The 19896-nt window shown below is 42.3% G+C and overlaps 1 long non-coding RNA gene across 3 annotated transcripts; it reads right to left on the bottom strand.

Annotated features, from left to right (window-relative positions):
* Positions 1-5946: 5946 nt before the first annotated feature.
* On the bottom strand, positions 5947-10155 carry LOC311435606. Of its 3 annotated transcripts, none has more exons than XR_014692262.1 (5): positions 10052-10155; positions 8829-8921; positions 8338-8397; positions 7624-7705; positions 5947-6738 (listed from the first exon to the last, which is right to left on the bottom strand). It is a non-coding gene; the product is annotated as an uncharacterized lncRNA (long non-coding RNA). The 3 variants fall into 3 exon arrangements; XR_014692263.1 differs by lacking the exon at positions 10052-10155 and adding an exon at positions 9224-9317; XR_014692264.1 differs by lacking the exon at positions 10052-10155 and having other exon boundaries at positions 8829-9054.
* Positions 10156-19896: the final 9741 nt, after the last annotated feature.

Below are 19896 nucleotides of genomic sequence, written 5' to 3'. Positions count from 1 at the left end.
CATTGAGCTGAATTTTAACCTAGAATAATTGTGATTTATCTAATAATACTTAAATAAATATAAGTCTATTGACTTTTAAGCTGTGAATTGAGACCTCTAGGTGATGTATGTTCTACCTGCATAAGTTGAAGAAAAAATGGTTTTGCCAAGAAACATGTCCTCACTTTAAAAATCATATGAACAAAATGCTCTTAACATACAAGTTGCTTAATGAGGTGGAATTGCCAAGACATTAATGTACATCTTCAATTTTTTTGCTCCTTCATTATGCGGGATTTATATAACCTAATTGCTCCCCAGCCATGCAGTGCTATATAAGCTGTTTCAGTAAAATGTTCACAGCTACTCAGGTCTGCTATTCAGAGCACAGAACTTCAGAGTTGTAAAGTAGCTTCTAGGGAAGGCTTGTCTACCTAAAAATAGGTCACAGCAATGAGGTTGCAATTGTGCTTTAAAAAGTTTGTCAGAAATAATTACAAGCCCTGATACAGCCCTGGGTAAGGATTCATCAGCACTTGACGTACAACAGCCATATTGTTTAGGTGAATACAAAACCAATATGTTAGTGCATCACTTGTGGAGTTTATTTCTCATGAAAATATGAGATTATAGAATTATCTGTCACACACAGAAACAGGTAATGTGGCCTCACATCTGACAGACCATGGTCAGGCTAGAAGTTAGTGACAGCACAGCTGATGCTAGAGCATGCATAGTTTCATAAAATAGTTACAGTAGTTCATCTGTCTCTCTCTCTCTCTTTTCATTCCATAGGGTGCAAAAATAAGTGATTTCATTCCTTCTTTAAGAGCCTGTTTATAACTCAAGATCTGTTTATAGTTGCAGGGCTGGCCCTGTGCTGTTAGCAGCATCCCGGCCTGGAAGGGAGCATCGTGGTGGTGAAGGGAGACGGGCAGGCTTGCAGAGAGTGTCACTGGAGAAATCCTAATCATGCCACATCCTCATTAAATAGCGCTTGGCTGTTTCCTAACAGAAGCTCAAGGGGGTTTCTGAGAGCTGCAGCCCTTCCTGACCCACGGCTCGGCGTGCTGATGAATGCCTCGATGTATTTTAGGCGCTTCCTCTGCATGCGCTGGAGCAAGAGGGGACACAAAAGGTCAAAGCAGCCTGCTCTGAGAGGCTCCAGCTAATTAGAGGAATTGTGGGAACTGGAAACCCTGACCTTTCACTATAAATCTTCATTGTTGTTACCCAATCGTCTGATTTGGGGTCAGGAAGTGCGGGGCTGCTCAGCCCAAAGGGGGTGCACCACAGACTTGTTTTCCATCCTCTGCCTGCCCCACCGTGTGTGTGACACCTTTCCTGCCTTCCTCCCGGCCTCGGCTGCCACCAGCCTCCCCTCAGGGCCCTTCCCCTGGGCAAGGAGCACCGGGAGGCGATTTTGGGGCGAAACCAGGCGGTGTGGAGGCCGGGAGCCGCTAGGGGGCCCTCGGAGCCCACGAAAGCCGTCGGCCGCCGGCGCCGCCATGGCTGCGCCGGCGGGCCCGAGCGGGGAAGGGGTTTCCCTCCGCCACCACCTCAAACCCGGCCGAGGGGGGCTCTGTGCTTTTATTTATAAACACGCAATTTTTAGTGCTGAACATGGAAAGGCTTCTGAGCGTGCTGGAGCGTGTTCCCACACGCCGGGTTTCCTCCTTCAGCGCCTGACCCCACGAGCAGCGCAGCAGGGCTCTCCTTCGGGCTCCATGCTCTGCTCCAACAAACTCCTCTGGCCCCATGCCTGGGCTTCCTGCAAATACTGTGACAAACGAGTTACTGGCATGGATGGATGCTGGACAAACACATGGTGCGATCGCCTTGAAATCTCTTGGCACCACCAAATTTTATTTTTCTGAAAGGCGGTCACTGGCTGCAGTGCAAAAGCATTTTTAATTTACTGACCTGAGCACCTTACTTACCTGGTACCACAGAAACTTTTAAGTAACTTGCGATTTTTTATTTCACTCAAGCAATACAGCCTTAGTTTGCCTGCTTTTCAGTTTGGCAGGAGAGAGAAACATTTCTGGGTAAAGAACGAAGCTAATTGATCCACTTGTTTATGAGGGCGGCCATCAGTAATATTTATCTGCTTGCAGCATTTCTGCTGTCTCTGCTGGAGGGGAATTCTAGCCAGGGGAGTTTGGAGAGTATGCACAGTTTATTCTATTCATTTTTAAAATATTTATACAGTCTGTGTGCTACTCATCAGAGAAAACAGCAAAACCGGAATGAACCCCAAAGCAGTTTGAATGAGTGCAATAGGACAGAAACTAGCACTGGCTTGCTTTTGTGACCAAGGTCAAAAGGAGAATCTGGAGGGAAATAGTGTAGAAATGTTTCAAAATTTAGTAATTTTATTATTTATTTATTTTTAGCATTAAGCTAAGGCTTCAGGGAACTGACGCAGCTTTTCTGATAGGAGTGATTTAATGTCAGAAATGTAAGATAAAACTGGGTTTGTGTGGGAGGGAAGTAGATGGAGGCTTAGATGAAGAACATTTCTTATAAATGAGGACAACTGAGCAGAATGGAAGCAAGGACCCACTTGTGATGGTTGTGGTTCTTCTGAAATACTGAGCTTTTTCTGTGAAGGCAAAGGAAAAACATTCTAATTAATTAGATTTATTTACAGCAACTGGATTTGGGATCAAAATAATTACCTCGAGACTGAAGCGCAGCTGCAACACACATTCCAGATGTGAAATGTAGCACTGTTTTGCAGCTGACCCGATTTTCTGATTTTCAATCCAGAATTGGTTAGGATTGATAAGTGAATAAATTCATAGTGTCCTCTGAATGTATCCAATGCAAAGATGCTGTCACATTCCCCAAATAACCAGATGTGTTTTGGGGACAAACAGGGGAGCAGCTTCCTTCCAAATACAAAAATCAGCCTGAGAAAGGTCATCTGCTTGTTTGTGGGTGGTAGGAAACTGCTGCCACAGGGCATATATGCTCACAAGATCTTAATTTGCATTGCTGTTTGAAAGTTGACTCAGCAACAGGTTACCACCTCACTCCCGGTCTGGATGACCACTGCCATCTCCAGGTAAGCAAATCCACTAGGAACCCAGCCAAGCACCCACTGCCTCCAGCCACATTTCCCTCTCAGGAAATGCATGCTTCCCATTTGTCCTTTTAGTCCTACTCCCACAGTTCAGACCATTTTTATATTAGGCCACTGACAGACATGACGTGAAAATCTTGAAAGAAAGAAGAAAAGAGAGAAAGAAGGAAAGAAGGAAAGAAGAAAAAGAGTTAAAAGGTTAAAAGTTTGCCACTTTCTTTAGGTACCGAATGAGACCTAATGCTTGCAAGAGCGCTAAACAAGATTTCCTATGACTTGCATAGCTTTCCAGAAGACAGTGATGTCAAGCAAGTATTTATTTTCCTCAAAATTTTTTGAAGGAAATTTTGTTTCCTAAATTGATATGCTCTCCCATATTTAATGCTTGTTTCAAACTGAGCCTATTAGTCACTCTAATTAAATTGATGCGTGTCATCTTGCTATTTGTTTGTTATTTTTTCCTCAGTATAGCTGGAAAGAAATATCACAAGCATGTGATGTACATCTCCAGCCTATTAATATTTTTCTAGCTATCAGAAGTAGTTTTGTGATGCTCTAGCTGGCTTAATTTTTCTCATATGTCTAACCCCTTTTTACCTTCATTTTGGGTGTCTGATTGAGATATGAGTGGTCCATATTTTCAGAGGCCAAAGAATCTGAGTCCTCAGCAAAAAAAGGCAGGCTCTTTTGAGAAGCCTTTGTCTCAGAAGCAATTTCAGTGCTTTTGCCATAGGAGGCAGTCTGGACTTAGTGTACACAATGCAAGAAATCTCCCACAGTTCACTAGGTTAAGGAGAACTGTACAAGAAGCCCCAAATTTAACTGAAATGCACTTTATTTCCTCAAAACTTGTGCTATCAGATGTCAAACTTTCTTACAGGAGTAAGGGGTTTCTTTTGGCATAGGTCACTGTAGTGGGTCTCCCTTCTGCAAAAATGTCAGTGCTGCCTCTGTATCACCAAGTACTTAGAGGACCAGGGGTTGCTGCACCACGGCATTGATATTCAGCAACAGATCCAGTAGCAGACAGCCTGAGAAGCTATAATGTCCAGGAGGGTAAAATTGAGCCATTTTGAGGATTAGCTAAGAAGTGATCCTTCATGAAGAGGAAAAGGAAAAGGAGAACTAGGCCAATTCTCCACATTACCTACCCCAGCTTATGACTTCTCCAGTAGTAGAGATGTCAAACAAGTTTGAGATGTTCCCATAGGTGCTTTTAAACATTAGTTTTCTGGTGGAAGCCCTCGGTGGGTAGTATGGTACTGGGCAGTACTAGGGAACTGATCAAATTTCATGCAAAGACAGACAAGGATGTTATGCAAAGGAACGGCAGTGTTTATCCTTGAATAAACAAACTTTTTAGTTTGCTTCTTAATGTGTCAGAAACAGCTGCTGTGCCTCTCTGTGAGGCTGAATTCTCAAACAAGGACATATTGGGGGCAATATAAAGTTATAGAAAATGGCATAGAAAAAGTAGCACAACGATGGAAAGCTAAATATAGCCTAGCAGGAGAAAGTGTGAAGTATTATTGCTCTGTTTGAGGTGAGGCAATTGCTTTAGTATATTCATTTTTCAAATATAAATATTGTATCATGGTAGCTTTCTAGACTATAATGCAGTGCCTTTGTATGTATAGGTATAGTTGTAGGGCATGTATATTCAAAATACCTGAATTAAAGTGTTTATCCAACAGTGACATGGGAGAGTGGGCATGGTACCTGTGTCTTTCTATCCTATACCTGTGTTGTGAGTTGTGTGAATACCCTATTTTCTCAGCCAAAAAATAAAAGACAATTAGCATCAGGCTAAGAACCTTAACATTGCTGTACAGAGGTTAGCCCAGTAGCTTGTCTGTTGCAGTGACAATGGCACTTCAGCAGTAATGCTCAGAGAAAGCACAAGGGAGAGTATGTCAACAGTGATCTATCCATCACTGCTTTCCCGAGCCAGAGGTTGCATTGAGACTGAATTTTCTTCTTTTTTCTTTTATTTTATATATTTTTAACCAGTGGACTAGCCCTCCCTGAATTTCTGTAATGACTTTTTGAGTTTATCTACACTTTTGGTCTGCACAGCAGCCTGTGACAATATAATTATGCACTATGCAAAGAAATACCTGCTCTCTCCCATTAATTTGGCACCTGGTAATTTCAGTGGGTGCCCTGTAGTTTTTGTGTGGTGCGATGCAGTGAATAATCATTACCTCATCACCTTTTCAACACCATTCATTGTCTGTAGCCTTCCTCATTTGCCTTTTTCCAGGTTGAAGAGTTCTCATCTGTTCATTATTCCCTTACAGAAACTATCCTTGCTGCCTTCATCTCTGTTTTTCAACTTCTACCCTCTGTGAGATGAAAGATCTAGACTGCATGCAAAGGTTTGTCCAGCATGGACAGACATTCGTTTATGTTTGTTGAAACAAAACATGAAAGTAGATTATAGCCTTGTCCTTATTTGTTTCTGAAGAAGTTTGATACAATCAAAGGTTCTGAGTCACAAGGTGGGAGAAGTGATAGTGCTGTCCCTTATACATATATCAGTTCTCGTAATGGCATTAGTTCATGAAAGGAAGGAGATCAGAAATCTGCCTGCCTTTGAGAAGGGAACTGATCCAGTGATCCAGTGCCTGAGCTACAGGCTGATCTGGACTATGTTTCTCCTGTTCAAGCTGCTCTGTTTGTTTCTTTTTTTTTTCTTTTTTTTTTTTTTTTTCTTTTTTTTTTTTTCCCTTCCCCTCCTCAGAGCTATTTTAAAGCTCCTGGAGTAGGGACTGAACCCCGACTGTTTCACTTTCTAGGCATTTGCTTCTTGCACTCAGTAAGGGAAATATTTCCTTGCTCATGCTCTGCTCCTTTGCTATAAACAGCAGACCATTGAGTACTCTTTCTTAATAGCTATCACTTTATTTCCCTGAATAAGTTTGGGCTGACATCCTCCAGAACATAAGAATTCACAATCCTCATGGCCCAGGGCTGTTTTATCAAAAAAAAAGGCAATTGCTGTCGGTGTAATTGCTAATTACTTATCTGGCTCTGCATCCTCTTAGTGGCTGCAGAAATCCTGCTAAAAGTGGCTGTTCAGGAACAGAGCATTTCTTTGGGAGAACAGTTGTGGCACTGGCCTTGTTTTGACTGCTCAGAAAAAGTTCTTTGGAAGTTGGACAGGAGGCACTGCTGAGCTCGGCACAGCTACCCACATACTCCTACCAGCAAAGGTGCTTTAATTGCTCAAAGAAAGGACAGTTTCTTAAACAACACTTACGCAGCAGAGGATCCTTGCAACAAAGAAGGAAAACAACCGTTTCACCTGTTGCCTTTCTGCATCCAAGACAAAAAAGGGGCACGTGGTACCTCCCAGGTAAATGTAATCAGAGACAGCATTGTTGGCCTCCATTAGGCATAATTAGATGCTGATTGGCAGGCAGCTCTTGCTCTGGCCAGTACCTCTTCCACATGGCTCTTCCTGCCTTGGAAGCAGTCAGGGTGTTCAGCAGCAACACACAGTGATGCTTTCCAGCCTGTTTTAGGCCCAGAAGCTTTCAGGAAATGCACGTGCTTGATTAGCAAGGAGCTATTTCTGTACTGGCATGCCTGGATGATTTCTGGTCACTCTGGCCAGCGTGGGAGATGCTATGTCTTTCAGTTCCAGTTCTGCTTGTCCTCACAGTGGTCTTTAAAAAACAAACATACACAAATTGGTGTTCACAGCTTGAAAAATGAAAGAAAAGCAAAAACCCCCAACTTGCTGGCAGTTGCCTTTCTGTTTTGGGAAAAAGTTTGCATTTGCACTTAAAAGCACAACTTTGCCTGCGATCCCAACCACCAACGAGATGTCATAGGCTGTGTGGGGACACAACATTTGACCTGCTTGTGACTCAGAGTTCATCCGCAGTGCAGGAGCAGCTATCGGAGCTTCGCATGTCACACTACCACATACCCTCTGGACTTAGTGACTCATATCTCTGCACCTGCTCTATCATCTCTAGACTTGGCAGGTGCATCTAAACAGTGTTGCAAGATATTCCCAATAAAATCCTTGAATATTCTCTGAATATGAGGATCTAGATAGTGTTTTTGTGAGCAGTGTCAACCAGCCTGAAATCCATGCTCCATCAAAACACTTGAAAGGCAGCATTCTGATCTTGTGAAGATTACTTCCTTTATCCTTTTCCATTACTAATACAATTGCTCTCCTGTTCCAGACATTTGAAATGTATTCCTCTTCAAAAAGTTATTCAGAAACTGAACCCTTCAGGGAAAAGATTGGTAGCCCCAACATAGCCGTGGCAAAATCAGGTTGCCTGCTTTGGGATGCTGTTGGATAATCATAGAATCATTTTGGTTGGAAAAGACCTTTGAAATGATCAACCTGGCCTACCGAGTCCCATCACTAAACCATGTCCCTTAGTGCACACAAAACTTCCCTGGGCAGGAATTTAACCAACTCTGCTCCAAGCTAAAAATAAAATAAAGCAATGACAATCACGCACTGTTAGAAAAGCATCTTCAACCTTGCAAGCTCTTCACTTCTAGAGGCAGTAACATCCTTTACCCACCTCAGGTACATGCTGAGATTCATTCTGCTGAACTTTGGAGCTCGATGTAGATGCCTCAGAGGAGTGTTGCTGGTGCAGGTTCCTGCTATGGCAAAAGAGGAAGCACCATATTTGCAGGACAAGTCAGACAGTATGTGAGTTGAATCACCTCTTGAATATGCCTGGTTTTCCCCCTGTTGATTATATTTTTAGCAAAGGAAGCCTTGCTCCTGATTTAGTTGCCCTGGTGAAGTGGGCAGGGTCCTATCAGTGGAGTGAGCCCCGCTCCAAAGCAGGCACTGAAGTATGCACTGAAAGCACCCAGAGCAACATGACATTTAAGCAGAACACAAATTAAATAAAGCAGTAGACATTTCAAGATGACAGATTGATTTGCCTACCTAATGTGCAGCACTGAGCACAGTGTGACAGATAAAGTAAGTGATACAGTATTGTCCAAAGCAGAATAAAATCATTCTTGTGATAGTAGCTTATCTCCCAGTTTATAGACATGGAAACAAGTAACCAAAACCCGGCACTGTGATGAGCCCCAGAGCTGCAGCAAGGCAGGGAGCAAGGCTGCGCCACTGAGGAGGGGAGGCAGAGGAGAGGGGGAAGGAACAAAGCAGAAGGCAAGCAGAGGAAGAAAAAAAAAAAAGCTTTCCACCCTTCAGCAGTGATGAGCCTTTGATTCACGTTGTTCATATCACAAAACCGTGCCCCACAGGACCTGACCTGAGATGTCTTCACTTTTTGTCTGCTTGAGCTCACGGTGAACACTTACATGAGATATTTCTTGGAGAAACAGAACGGAGAGCAGAATGATTTTTATTGATCAGGAAAGTCAAACTACACGGGACATTAAAAAGTATAGCAGAAAAAGTTTAAAATCTGCTCAGAGGGTATCTCGCTCTCTGTTTTGTTTTATTTGTGCAGATACCATAGCTCTTCTTTGATATTTGTTGTGAATTTTGTCATTCCGAAAATAAAATATAGCAGTCTGCAGAAACTCAGGAGATTGCAATACATGGACAAAAGGAGAAAATCTGACGTTCTACCCCCTTTTTCCCTAATACTTCCTGGTCTATGTAAATGTTTTTAAGCATTTCCCATAGGTGTAACCCTAAATGTATTATATAAAAATCTGATAAATAACAGGAGAAAGAATTATTACCTGTGTGGATGCATTACAGAAGAAAGCATGCAGTATTTTTTTTTTTTTTTACCTGATGGTAATGCATCCAAGACTGGAAATGCTGTACCAGAGAGATGGCAGGAACATGATTCTGTTCATCTGCTAATGCCAAAGGCTGCTAAAGCTGGGAAAGACCTCACAATATCAGTTTTAAATGTCTGAATTAAATTCAGCTGTGGGGAGGGGAGAAGAGTTTGGGATCACAAGGTAAGGGGATAGCTTTGCTCTGGAAGGCCTCTTTCTCCATCCCTTAGCCCTCAGACCTGGATTTAGCCTTGCAGGTGATGCATTTCTGAAGTGCCCAAAAATCCTGATGTAAATAACTCAGTGAAAGCAGGAACACAAGACTATTTTTACAAAAGGAGAATGCAGCAAGCCTGGGAAGCAATAGCAACTGTAGCATATATAACCTGATAATGACATTACCTTTGGGATAGTTACATGTGCAAGTACTCCTTTACACCAGTAATTCAACTACTGCCTTGTAGCAATGTAATTACCCTGCTTTCTCTTTGAAGGCCAGCTGCAGTTTCAATTCATTTACATTCTAAAGAAATCTTTTTTTTTTTTTTTTTTTTTTTTTTTAATAATAATAATAATAAAAAAGCCTTCTAGTTCTTAACAGGCCTGGAGATCTTGACTTGGCCAGCACTGTGGAGAATGTGATGCTCCTCAAAAGTGCCAGGCAATTTAAGTCTTCTGTCTCATCTGCAGAATGAGAGCCTGTTACAGAGAGCTGTGTGGGCACCTACCCATTCATACATGGTTTTGTGGGAGGACAAGACATTCCCAACAGCTTGGTGGTGTTAAGTCTCTCAGAGATGTTTACTAAGGCATCGGTTTTGACTGGACACTTGAAATTCGGTGGGGAGCAGCATCCTGCTGCTATCAGCAACTGGTAACAAACTGTGATGGCTGCTGTATGTCAGTAAACATCCAACGCCTGAGGCAGTGCCTTCTTCCTTCAGAAATACCAGCAGCTCCAGTAATGGAAATGTGCAAGACAAAACTCTGTGTGTGTCTTTTGGTCTTTTTTTTTTTTGATCTGTACTGAATCTGGTTTCTAATCTAAGCTAATTTCTTATCCTCCTATGGGCTTCTATCACCCCATCTGGACATGTCCATCCTCCTCATCAGTTTTAGAAGGTGCAGAGAAGACTATACAAGGCTGGAGAGAAACTTTTAGATAGCTCAGGTTAGGTGAGATGAATTCGGACTACATCCCAGGGGTCGAATTAATGCTTTATGGCTCACCTAATTCTGTTCTGCTGTTTCCCAAGATTGCTGTATCTCTTTCAAGAGATTTCCTGGATGCATATGGAAGGGGTCCATCAATTCCCAGATTGTATCAGAATTATTTACACCCACGCTGCACAGAAAGGTGGACTCTCTAAAGATCAGAGAAGTGCTAAAATGCTCAAGTTCTTCTAATGGAACGCTCCCAGGTGAAAAAATAAGGCATGTCCATGGAGACTTGATAACCTCAATGACCCAACAGTTTGAGCTGTTCTCATTGCGATGTCTCCATTCTTCCAACGAAGATTTTTCACAGTTGTGGAGGTGTCATGAAGATGATGTGGAAAGAACTTGTAATATATGATTTTGAATGGTGTCTTTCATTGCCTAGGGACCTTAAAAACAGGCCTTCTGTATCCACTTTTGGAAGCTGTATTGAAGTGGAGATAATTTTACCTAAGCAAAATAAGTAAATAAATAAATAAAATAAAATCTAGGCAAGAATACTGTTCCTGAGGCTGAATTATATTTAGCACTAACTCCTTGCAGGCTCTATTTTCACTCTGTCAATAACAGATGTGCTGTTTGCCGGGTATGGCTGAACAAATCTATTTTCAAATGTCTCCTTGACTCCTTCACAATCTGTTGCATTCCACTGGTAGTACACTAAGCTGCTCAGTTGGGAGAAGAAATATGGAAGATGGGAACAAACTTGAATTTATTCATTTAGAAAAAAAAAAAAAAGAGGAAAATTAAAAAAGATGTTTGGGTTCTTTTTATTTATTCACGAATAAGTCAAATCAGGAAATTCAGTTTTGTAATTTCTGGCTGCAGGAACAGTGATAGGAACAATAATAATAAATATTAGCTCTTATTAGCGGAGAACTCTCTTTTGATTACTTACAATTACTTATTTGCATGCACCGTTTGTTTAAATTGTACCCATGCCAGGAGTGCCTCTTTATGCAAGCACATATGGTCTTTCTCAAGGTCTCAAGGCATTGCAAGTCAACATGTAAAATTATATACCACAAATATAGGCATTAATTCTCACTCAGCATAATTATAATAAATCAATTTTTTACTTTGAAAGTAAAGCAACAGCTTTTAAGTTGATAATTAAATGACTCATTGAGGTTGACAATAAGAAACAGCATGTGGCTCTTAGAAAAATGGAAAATATTTTTTGTGCAAGAACATTCAAATTTCAGAGATAAGGTTAGTTCCAAGAAATTCTTTGCCTTATTTGACTGAGGGTTAATGATTGCCCATTCAATGCTACCTTATAACAGAGTGAAAGCCTTCTGGAAGGGTTTTTAGGGAGTGACAGGAACTTCTTGGAGCACAGCTCTGAAGGCCAGACTCCCAGGGCATTCCCAATGGGCTGTACTGCCCTGCCTAGGCACTTCAATATTTTGGTCAAGACCAAAAAAATTAGGGAACAGACTGAAATTATGATACTTATTCAAAAAAAAAAAAAAAAAAAAAAAAAAAAAAAACCTTAAGGTTTTTTTTTTCTATTAGCCTTCTGAACTTTAAAATTAAAAATTTGTGCTTCAACATTGGCACTGATTTATGGGACTGGATCTTTGAAAGGGCTAGAGTATTTCCACCAGAGCCCAACATAAACAGGTCTAAAGCAACGTTATCTTCAGCTAAATATGTTGGTTAATGCCAGATGAGGGTGTAGCTATCTTTATTAACTTTGTAAATGTGAATACCTGCATGTTCACTTGCAGTAGCTCTTGAAGGCAACGTGGGTGTGTCATTGCTAGCAAATTCAGCACCCAGGGTTAGTCATCGACACAGAGATTGACTGGCATGAAATGGGCTATGTCCATACCATTAAACACCTTTATCTGCCAAAATATGCAGTCTGCCTCTTGGGAGCGGTATGCTAATGCCTGAACAGGGGCCAAGAATGATGTGGGGGAGTGTTTCTTGGCCCGGACCAGCAATGTGGCAGCGTGTTCTAAGAATTCAGTGTGTGAGTGAAGACTTAGCCCACGTCCCCTTAGCTGCGTGCTGAGAAAGAAACCATACACGGCACGTTCTGCTACACTTGTCGGAAATGAACAAGGAGGAAAAGGATGCAGTTTGACCTTGCCTTGCTTCCCTCCAAACATGCAGAGCTTCTCCTCAGGGTCACTGCACAGGAGCTCTTTTGGGGTGGCTGGTGTTTCAGAGGAGGTTGCAGAGTTGGGATGACCTGTTTCACCAAGAGTCCACACCAAAGTATTTCTGTCACTGTGGAGATGTATCAAGTTTTTGATGTCAGCCAAACATTCAGTTTGGGTGGCTCCCTCCTTGTCGTCCATGTGGCTCAGCTACATGCAGAGGGAGCTGTTAGAATGCAGCTTCCCTTGCTGTCTTTTCTGACACTTGATACCACTCTGGGCAAAATGTCTGGGGTGGGTTGGCCCCACCTAACAGCCAAAATCCCATCCTGATGCTCAACCTGCTTCCCTCCGAGCAGAGAAAAAGAAAAGGGAAAAATTTTCTCCCAGGGGAGAAAATAATAAAAATGGATGAGAATGCTCATGGGTCAAAATAAAGCCGGGGAGATCCTCACCATTTTCTGTTGCAGGCAAAACAGATTTGACTCTGGAGAATTCAACTTAATTTATTGAAAATTAAAATAAATATTTAATTTGATTTGGCTAGTGGGAAGCAAAAACAACAACAAAAAAGAAATAAACATGCACACTTAAGTAAAACACCTTTCCTCCCCTATTCCCAGACTCAACTTCATTCCAAGCATCTCCCCTTCAGTGAAGTGACAAGTGGCATGGCGGGGGGGAGGGCATTCAGGATGTAGCTGTTTCTCTCTGCCCCTCCTTCCTTCTCACTCTTTTCATGTGCTCTACTGTGGGTTTCCCATTAACTGCAGTCCCTTTCAGGAATATCTGCTCTGTCATTGATTCTCCAGGTGCTGCTCTGCCGTGAAGCACCTCCTCCTGTGTGCTTCTCACACTTTTTGTTCCCTGCTCTGCCAGCCCAGTATTCTCTCCCCTTTTGCAACTGTTTTTCCCAGAGGTACCACCAGCTTGCTGTGCTGGAACACAAGAAGTTCAGCTGGAATCAGATATGTCTGACATGGGCACCCATGCCCTCTCCTCATGGAAGCCACCCCTGCAGCATGCCCCACTGCCAGAACATTGCCATGGACACTTGGCACAAAGTCTTGGAGAGGCAACTGCAGAAAAGCATAGGCTGGAGTGTACTGTCCAAGCTGTGTACATGCCTGATGACATTGTGCTTAACAGTCCTTGAGATGAAACTAAAAAATGAATGGCATGATTAGTAGGATTAATTCTGTTTTCTGTTGAAAATCCATTTTTTCTGTTTGCCATGTTAAAAATATGCAAATGGTTATTCTCAGAATAGTACAGTTTGATCAAACGTGTTGTGGCCGTCTCATGTGCCATATTTCAGACTCCTGCTCTAGACTGTAAAGGCAATAGACCTTAGCATGTCAACTCAGAAAATGCCAGTCCAATTTTGCCATGCATGAAGTGACTGTAATGGAAGGAGTACATTGTGCATATTTTTTTTTTTTTCAACTTCTGCATGGTGGAATTTTAACTAGAAGGAAATAGTGCCTAATAATGCAAGGTTTTGGACAATTATAACTTAAACCATTGATCTCAAAACTACCAACTATTTTCAAATACCTTATGGGACAGGAGAGGTCATTACATTATTTGATGTGGCTTCCGAAGTGTCACAAACAATTAAGCATACTCTGTGTTGAAGTGATAATAGTTTCTTTATGGTCATAGAGAATGTTCTCAGCTAAAAGGCATGTTTGAGAAAGCATTTAGACTTAATACAGAAAGTCTAAATGATGAAGACTAAATGTTTTCAGCTGGTAGTTTCAGTGGTTAAGCACCTGCTTGTTCAAACATAGTTTGCATTTGATCTACATCTCAGCCTGCATCCCTGCCTTCATCCCTGTTTTCCTCCCTTACCTCGCTCCCTCTCTTTCTCTTCTTTCATTTGCTTTCCTTCATCACTGTTCTAGATAGGCTTTTCACTGCTAGAAATAAAACCTGTGTTACTATTCAGTAGTTTCTGCCTTTAAAGGTGGAAGTCCACTCTGGTTATGGACTTGGCAGTCACCATCAATATGAAGTTTAATAACAGCAAGTGCTGTATTCTGCACCTGGGACAGGGCAATCCGAGATATATGTAGAAGATAAAAGAGGCTGGAAAACAACCATGTGGAAAGTGATCTGGGGGTGTTGGTTGACAGCAAATTGGCCATGACCATGAGTGTGCCCTGGCAGCCTGGAGGGCCAGCCATGCCATGGGGTGCATCAGGCCCAGCACTGCCAGCCGGGCAAGGGAAGGGATTGTCCTGATCTGCTCTGTGCTGTGTGGTCTCACCTCGAGTACTGTGTGCAGGTTTGGGTGCCACAGTATAGGAAGGACACAAAACTATCAGAGAGTGTCCAAAGGAGGGCTATGAAGATGGTGAAGGGCCTACTGGTGAAGACGTATGAGGAGCAGCTGAGGTCCCTTGGTTTGCTCAGCCCAGAGCAGAGCAGGCTGAGGGGAGGCCTCATGGCGGCCTGCAGCTCCCTCGCGAGGGGAGTGGATGGGCAGGCACTGAGCTCTGCTCTCTGGGGACAGCAACAGGACCCAAGGGAACGGCATGGAGCTGGGACAGGGGAGGGTCAGGCTGGGGGTTAGGGAAAGGTTCTGCACCCAGAGGGTGGTCGGGCACTGGGACAGGCTCCCAAGGGCAGCGGGCACAGCACCGAGCTGCTGGAGCTCAGGAAGCGTTTGGAGAAAGCTCTCAGATGCACGGTCTGATTTTTGGGTGGAGCCAGGAGTTGGACTCCATGATCCATGTGGGTCCGTTCCAACTTGAGATATTCTGCGATTCTATGATTCTTTGGTCTTCATTTTCAGTAAGCTGAGAGAGATGGGGTTCATTATCTTTGTCACTCCAGCTCTCCAAAAGTTTAGTTACTTTATCTTCTCTGATTTGTCAATACGCTTTTATAAAAGGGCCCCAAACCACACACAGTATTCCGGTCTTAAATCACCAATACCTATAGTACTTAATCAGTTTCCTAATCCTCTTCAACTCTCCACTAGCTAATGCATTAACCTGTTTTTTGTTGCTGTAGTTTTGGTATGGAATAATTATGATGTCTACTGTACCCTCGCCTTCTTTCATTTTTTTCGCCTATTTGATAAGTCTAGAGTTCCCTTCATCTTTCTGTAAAGGAAGAATAACATTTGTCTATACCAATTTATTTGGAGAGGCTCAGATTGCAATCTAGAGGGTTTTGTCTGCTTTGCTTTCCATTACTGTTTGCCACTTTTTCAGTCCTTGTCCCTGGAATTTACTCCTTGATCATTTTTGAAAACAGCCAAAGTCCTGATTAGCGACAATTTCCCCCAGTCACTAATGGCACTCTATTGGTAATGATGTTTTCCACAAATAGTGTTAGCTTTCTATGTTATTTCATTTGTTATTTAGTGGCAACTTTTTGATCAGTGTAATGTTGTATTAATTCAACAGCTGTATGAAGGTCTAAGATAACCGTGGAGCTATGACACACTTAATCACAGTTGTAATATCATTTTAGAAGTAATTCAGGTTTATTTGACAAGAGCTATTTTCCTAAAACCAAGATGATGAGGTTTTATTACATTCCTATCCTCTAAATCTTTTTAAAAGTTGAACCAATGAAAAATGGCATTTACTAATTCCATAAGGAAGACAGAAGAAAGATGCCTGTGGTAGTCAAGGCTTTTGTTGGGTTTATAGTCTAATGTGTATCACAGAACATGGTAAGTGGCTGCTTATGGTACAGGATGAGGGGAAGATGGCACTGTTTGGTTGTGATGGGGAAATGTAGCAACACTTCTTTACTAACCCCTATTCTGGTTCTTGTTGGTACCTGCAAGAAGGACATAATGCCCCAGAGTTGGACTCCATGATCCCAGATGAGAGCACACTGATGCAAGGTTTCTGTTCCAAGTCAAAAAAAAAAAAAAAAAAAAAAAAAAAAAGCAGATTCAAGCCATTATCTAAAATTATTCATTTAAGTAAATAAACAGTTAAAGACAAAAAAATTAGATTAGCAAAGCCCAAGATTTTCATTGCTATCACCCAAAGGCAATGTTTGGTAAAGACAAAGAGGAAACTGGGAATTAACGGACAAAATTTTATGTGCTACATGCTGTGCCTAATAATGAAAGCACGGGTGGCTTGGCCTGCTCACATTTGGGAGCCAGAAAATATTTGGAATAGAACAGAACAGAACAGAATGGTTCGGTTGGAAGGGACCTACAAAGATTATCAAGACCAACTGTGTGACCATTTCAGGGCTAATTAAAAGTTAAAGCGTATTAATAAGGGCATTATCCAAATGCCTCTTGAACCCTGACAGGCATGGGACATCAGCCACCTTGTTAGGAAGCCTGTTGCAGTGTTTGACCATCTCATGGTAAAGAAAATTTTCCTAATGTCCAGTCTGAGCCTCCCCTGGTGGAGCTTTGTGCTGTTCCCTTGTGTTCTATCATTGACGACCAAGGAGCAGAGACCAGCACCTCCCTCTGTACTTCCCCTCCTCAGGAGGTTGCAGAGAGCAATGAGGTTGCCTCTCAGCCTCCTTTTCTTCAGACTAGACAACCCAAGTGTCCTCAGCCTCTCCTCATAGGACATGCATTCCAGCCTTTTTTCCAGCTTTGTTGCCTTCCTCTGGACACTTTCAAGTATCTTATCCTTTTCATATTATGGAGCCCAGAGCTGCACATAATATTCAAGGGGAGTCCACACCAATGCTAAATATAGTGAGATAATCGCCCCTTTTGGCCGTCTGGCTGTGCTGTTTTTAATGGGCCCCAGACTGCTCTTTGCCCTCCTGGCTACTGGGCACGCTGCTGACTCTCATTGAGCATGCTGTCAACCAGCATCCCCGCAGAGCTGGAAGTATCAGTGAATATATCAGAATATATAAATATCAGTGACAGGAGAGCATATGGACTGAAAGGAGCAAGCTTTACTCTGATGACTACCACATTCTTATATCTAGGGTTGTGGGACTAATGGTGACATCCCTGTGCCTTCAGGAACCCAGAGGTGTCACCCACTCAGACAGCCAGGGAGGAACCTGATAGGCCACATCCCTTCTGCTTTTCCTGAATATCACCTTTTATTCCTTCCCCGTTTTCTTTCTTCTTTTTCCTTGTCTGGGTTTTTGTAACTTCTCTTTAGTGAGAGCCTGGTGTAGCTGGCTAAGCCTGCATTCTTTGCAATTTTATTCTAAGCCTATGGCCAAATATACATCCAAAAGAAAAACTCCAAACATCCTGCTGCTTGCATACATCTGTGACTGATAAGGCTATGCATGTATCTGCCATTCTTTAGTAGAGAGCTAGCGTCAGAAACAGAGGCTGCATTTATTAGCCCTTGCTTTTATTTGACTTATTCTAATTTGTATTCAGGAAAGCCTGATCAGACTCCATCTGAAGAAAAACAACAACTCCTCCCAGTTAATCTCTAAGATTTTCTCTCCTTTCTCTTCCTCTTGCCCACTCTTTCTTGTCTCCTGACAAAGGCTCTTACCTTTAACACCATCTCAAGCGTTGCCAAGTGGAGAAAGAGTTGGCCCTTTAAATAATCTGAAATTAAAAGAAGGGGTAAAAGGAGCAGTTCCCAAACAAAAGCTTCTATTGATGATTTTAAGTGCTTAACTGGGTGGTCTTTTATTTATTTATGCTATAAATCCTCAGTTTAAAAGTTTTAATGATGCTATTTCTGCTACAGGAAAAAGTCCTCATGAAATCTCTGCACTTAAAACTTCAAGCATCATCTGTTTGTTTGTCTCTACACAGACAGCCTCATGTCAGTATGTTTGTACTCCAGTTAAGACTCAGGAAATGAGTATGGTTTAGTTTTATTGAGAGCCCGCCGGCTTGTTACCTGGGAGGCTCAGAAGCTTATTGACTTCTTTTCTCCCTCACCCCAGATCTGTGTCATGTAGGACATTTTAGCCTCTAAACCCCCACACTTAGCCCTTTCAGCTTCCCATTGCAGAGCTCAGCTCTCTCAGATGCAGCTCATCTTTCCCCTCTCATGCACGAAGATGGAGAATGTGGGAGGAGAAAAAGACACCTGCACAAAACAACAAAAAAAAAAAATCATGGAAGTGTGGGAAAGTCCTTTCTGAGTAGGGTTTCTAGTAGGCTGCTGGTTCTGTGTAAGGTCAAGGAAAAGGTGCCAGTGTAAAGGCTTCACTCTCCTCCTTCAGTCAATCAGCAAAGTTTACAGTGATCTTCTAGGAAGGCCTCTCCTGCCCCACTCCCCTTGTCACATCCCTCTCTAAAGGATAGCAGACACCACCACTGTAAGACTCATCCATTGGGATCAGCAGGGATCGTCATACTTCTTCACAGCTGTCTTTATGGTCCACTGGTATTGTTACATGAATGCACAGCAAAAGTCTGATTGTTAATCCAGCCCTTTTATCCTGTCAGATTTCCCTTCTCATTGACTATTCTCTAAAGTAGACCATGCACAACCACAACTGCCTGCTAACCTCTATGGTACCACGGTGTGGTGACAAACAATGAAGGTGCTTTGGGATGTATACACTTGGTACAATAGCAAGTTGTATAGAGAAATACCATCTAGCCAGAGCCACAGCAGGCCCAACACTGAAAGTGGCATAACTAGCTCAAAGCAGCAATGACAGAGCTGTGCTGTAGGGAGGTTTAAACCCATGCCACCAAATGATTCACCTCCAAATGATTCACCACGAGTGCCACCAAATGATTCACCTCTTGAGGGATTTCTGGCTCTACTCAAATAAGCAACCTTTGTTCATATCCTAGACTGCAGAGATGCTCATCCCAGGAGTCCTCTGGAACAATTTGGAGTGGTAGATAATTGAAGAAGTATTTTATCAGGCCTCAGAGAAAGGAGAAGGTGGCACAAATAGATGCAGGATAACTTAAAGCAGTGTCAGTCTGTTGGACCCAGCACCTACCCGGTGTCTCCATTTCAAATTTTTGTTAGAGAAATATAGAAACAATGTGTCTCTTAAGGGAACTACCACTGATTATACCAAAAACTTCCTGATTTTCAAAAGCCCTGAAGGAATCTGAGTCACACAGCTGCACCATTTCTCATGTATACCTCCCAAGGCGTACAACAGGCTGTTCTTCATAGGGTTTCCTGGGGCTGTCATTCTGGATTCCTCTAGCCCATTTCTCCTGGCTTGCCATGAGGCTGAAGTCTGTGCATTGGTGAGAGTAATTTTGAGGATCAGGGGCTTCTCATGAATGCTCTGCTTCTGCCTCATGCTGGCTAGGGAAGAAGACCTTTTTTTTTTTCAGAATCTCATTTTTCATTGACTTTGGCATACAGAATATATATCTATTGAAGCATTACACTTCATGTATTCTTTAGTATTTCCTCACAGTCTTTATTTTATTTCTTGATTTGTTATATTCCTTTTTTTTTTTTTTTCTGTCACCCACCTGCAGATGTAGGTGGATGGCTGCCACTTGAGGTGGGCTTTTTGGTTCTTAGAGGACTTCATAAATGCACCAGAGCCCAATAACCCTGCAGCTGCTCTGTGCAGGACATGAAAATATGAAGTATGTATAATCTACCTCCAACTTCAGGCTCTTGATAAAGCTTGTTCTTTAGATGAAATTGATGCCCTAGAGAAATATGAAGGCCAGCCTCCACTTTGAGGGCAGAAGTAACCAGCATTTGAAGTTAACCTCCCTAACCATGTGTGAAACTGCTATTGTGATTTCAAAGTCTCATTAAGTAGTAAATATAGAGCATGCCAAAAGTGATTTTGCAGTTAATAAAAATATTCATCCATTTA

Source organism: Aythya ferina (assembly GCF_964211825.1).
Source record: "Aythya ferina genome assembly, chromosome: 1".
Lineage (NCBI taxonomy): Eukaryota > Metazoa > Chordata > Aves > Anseriformes > Anatidae > Aythya > Aythya ferina.
This window is presented reverse-complemented; position numbering and strand designations above follow the sequence as displayed.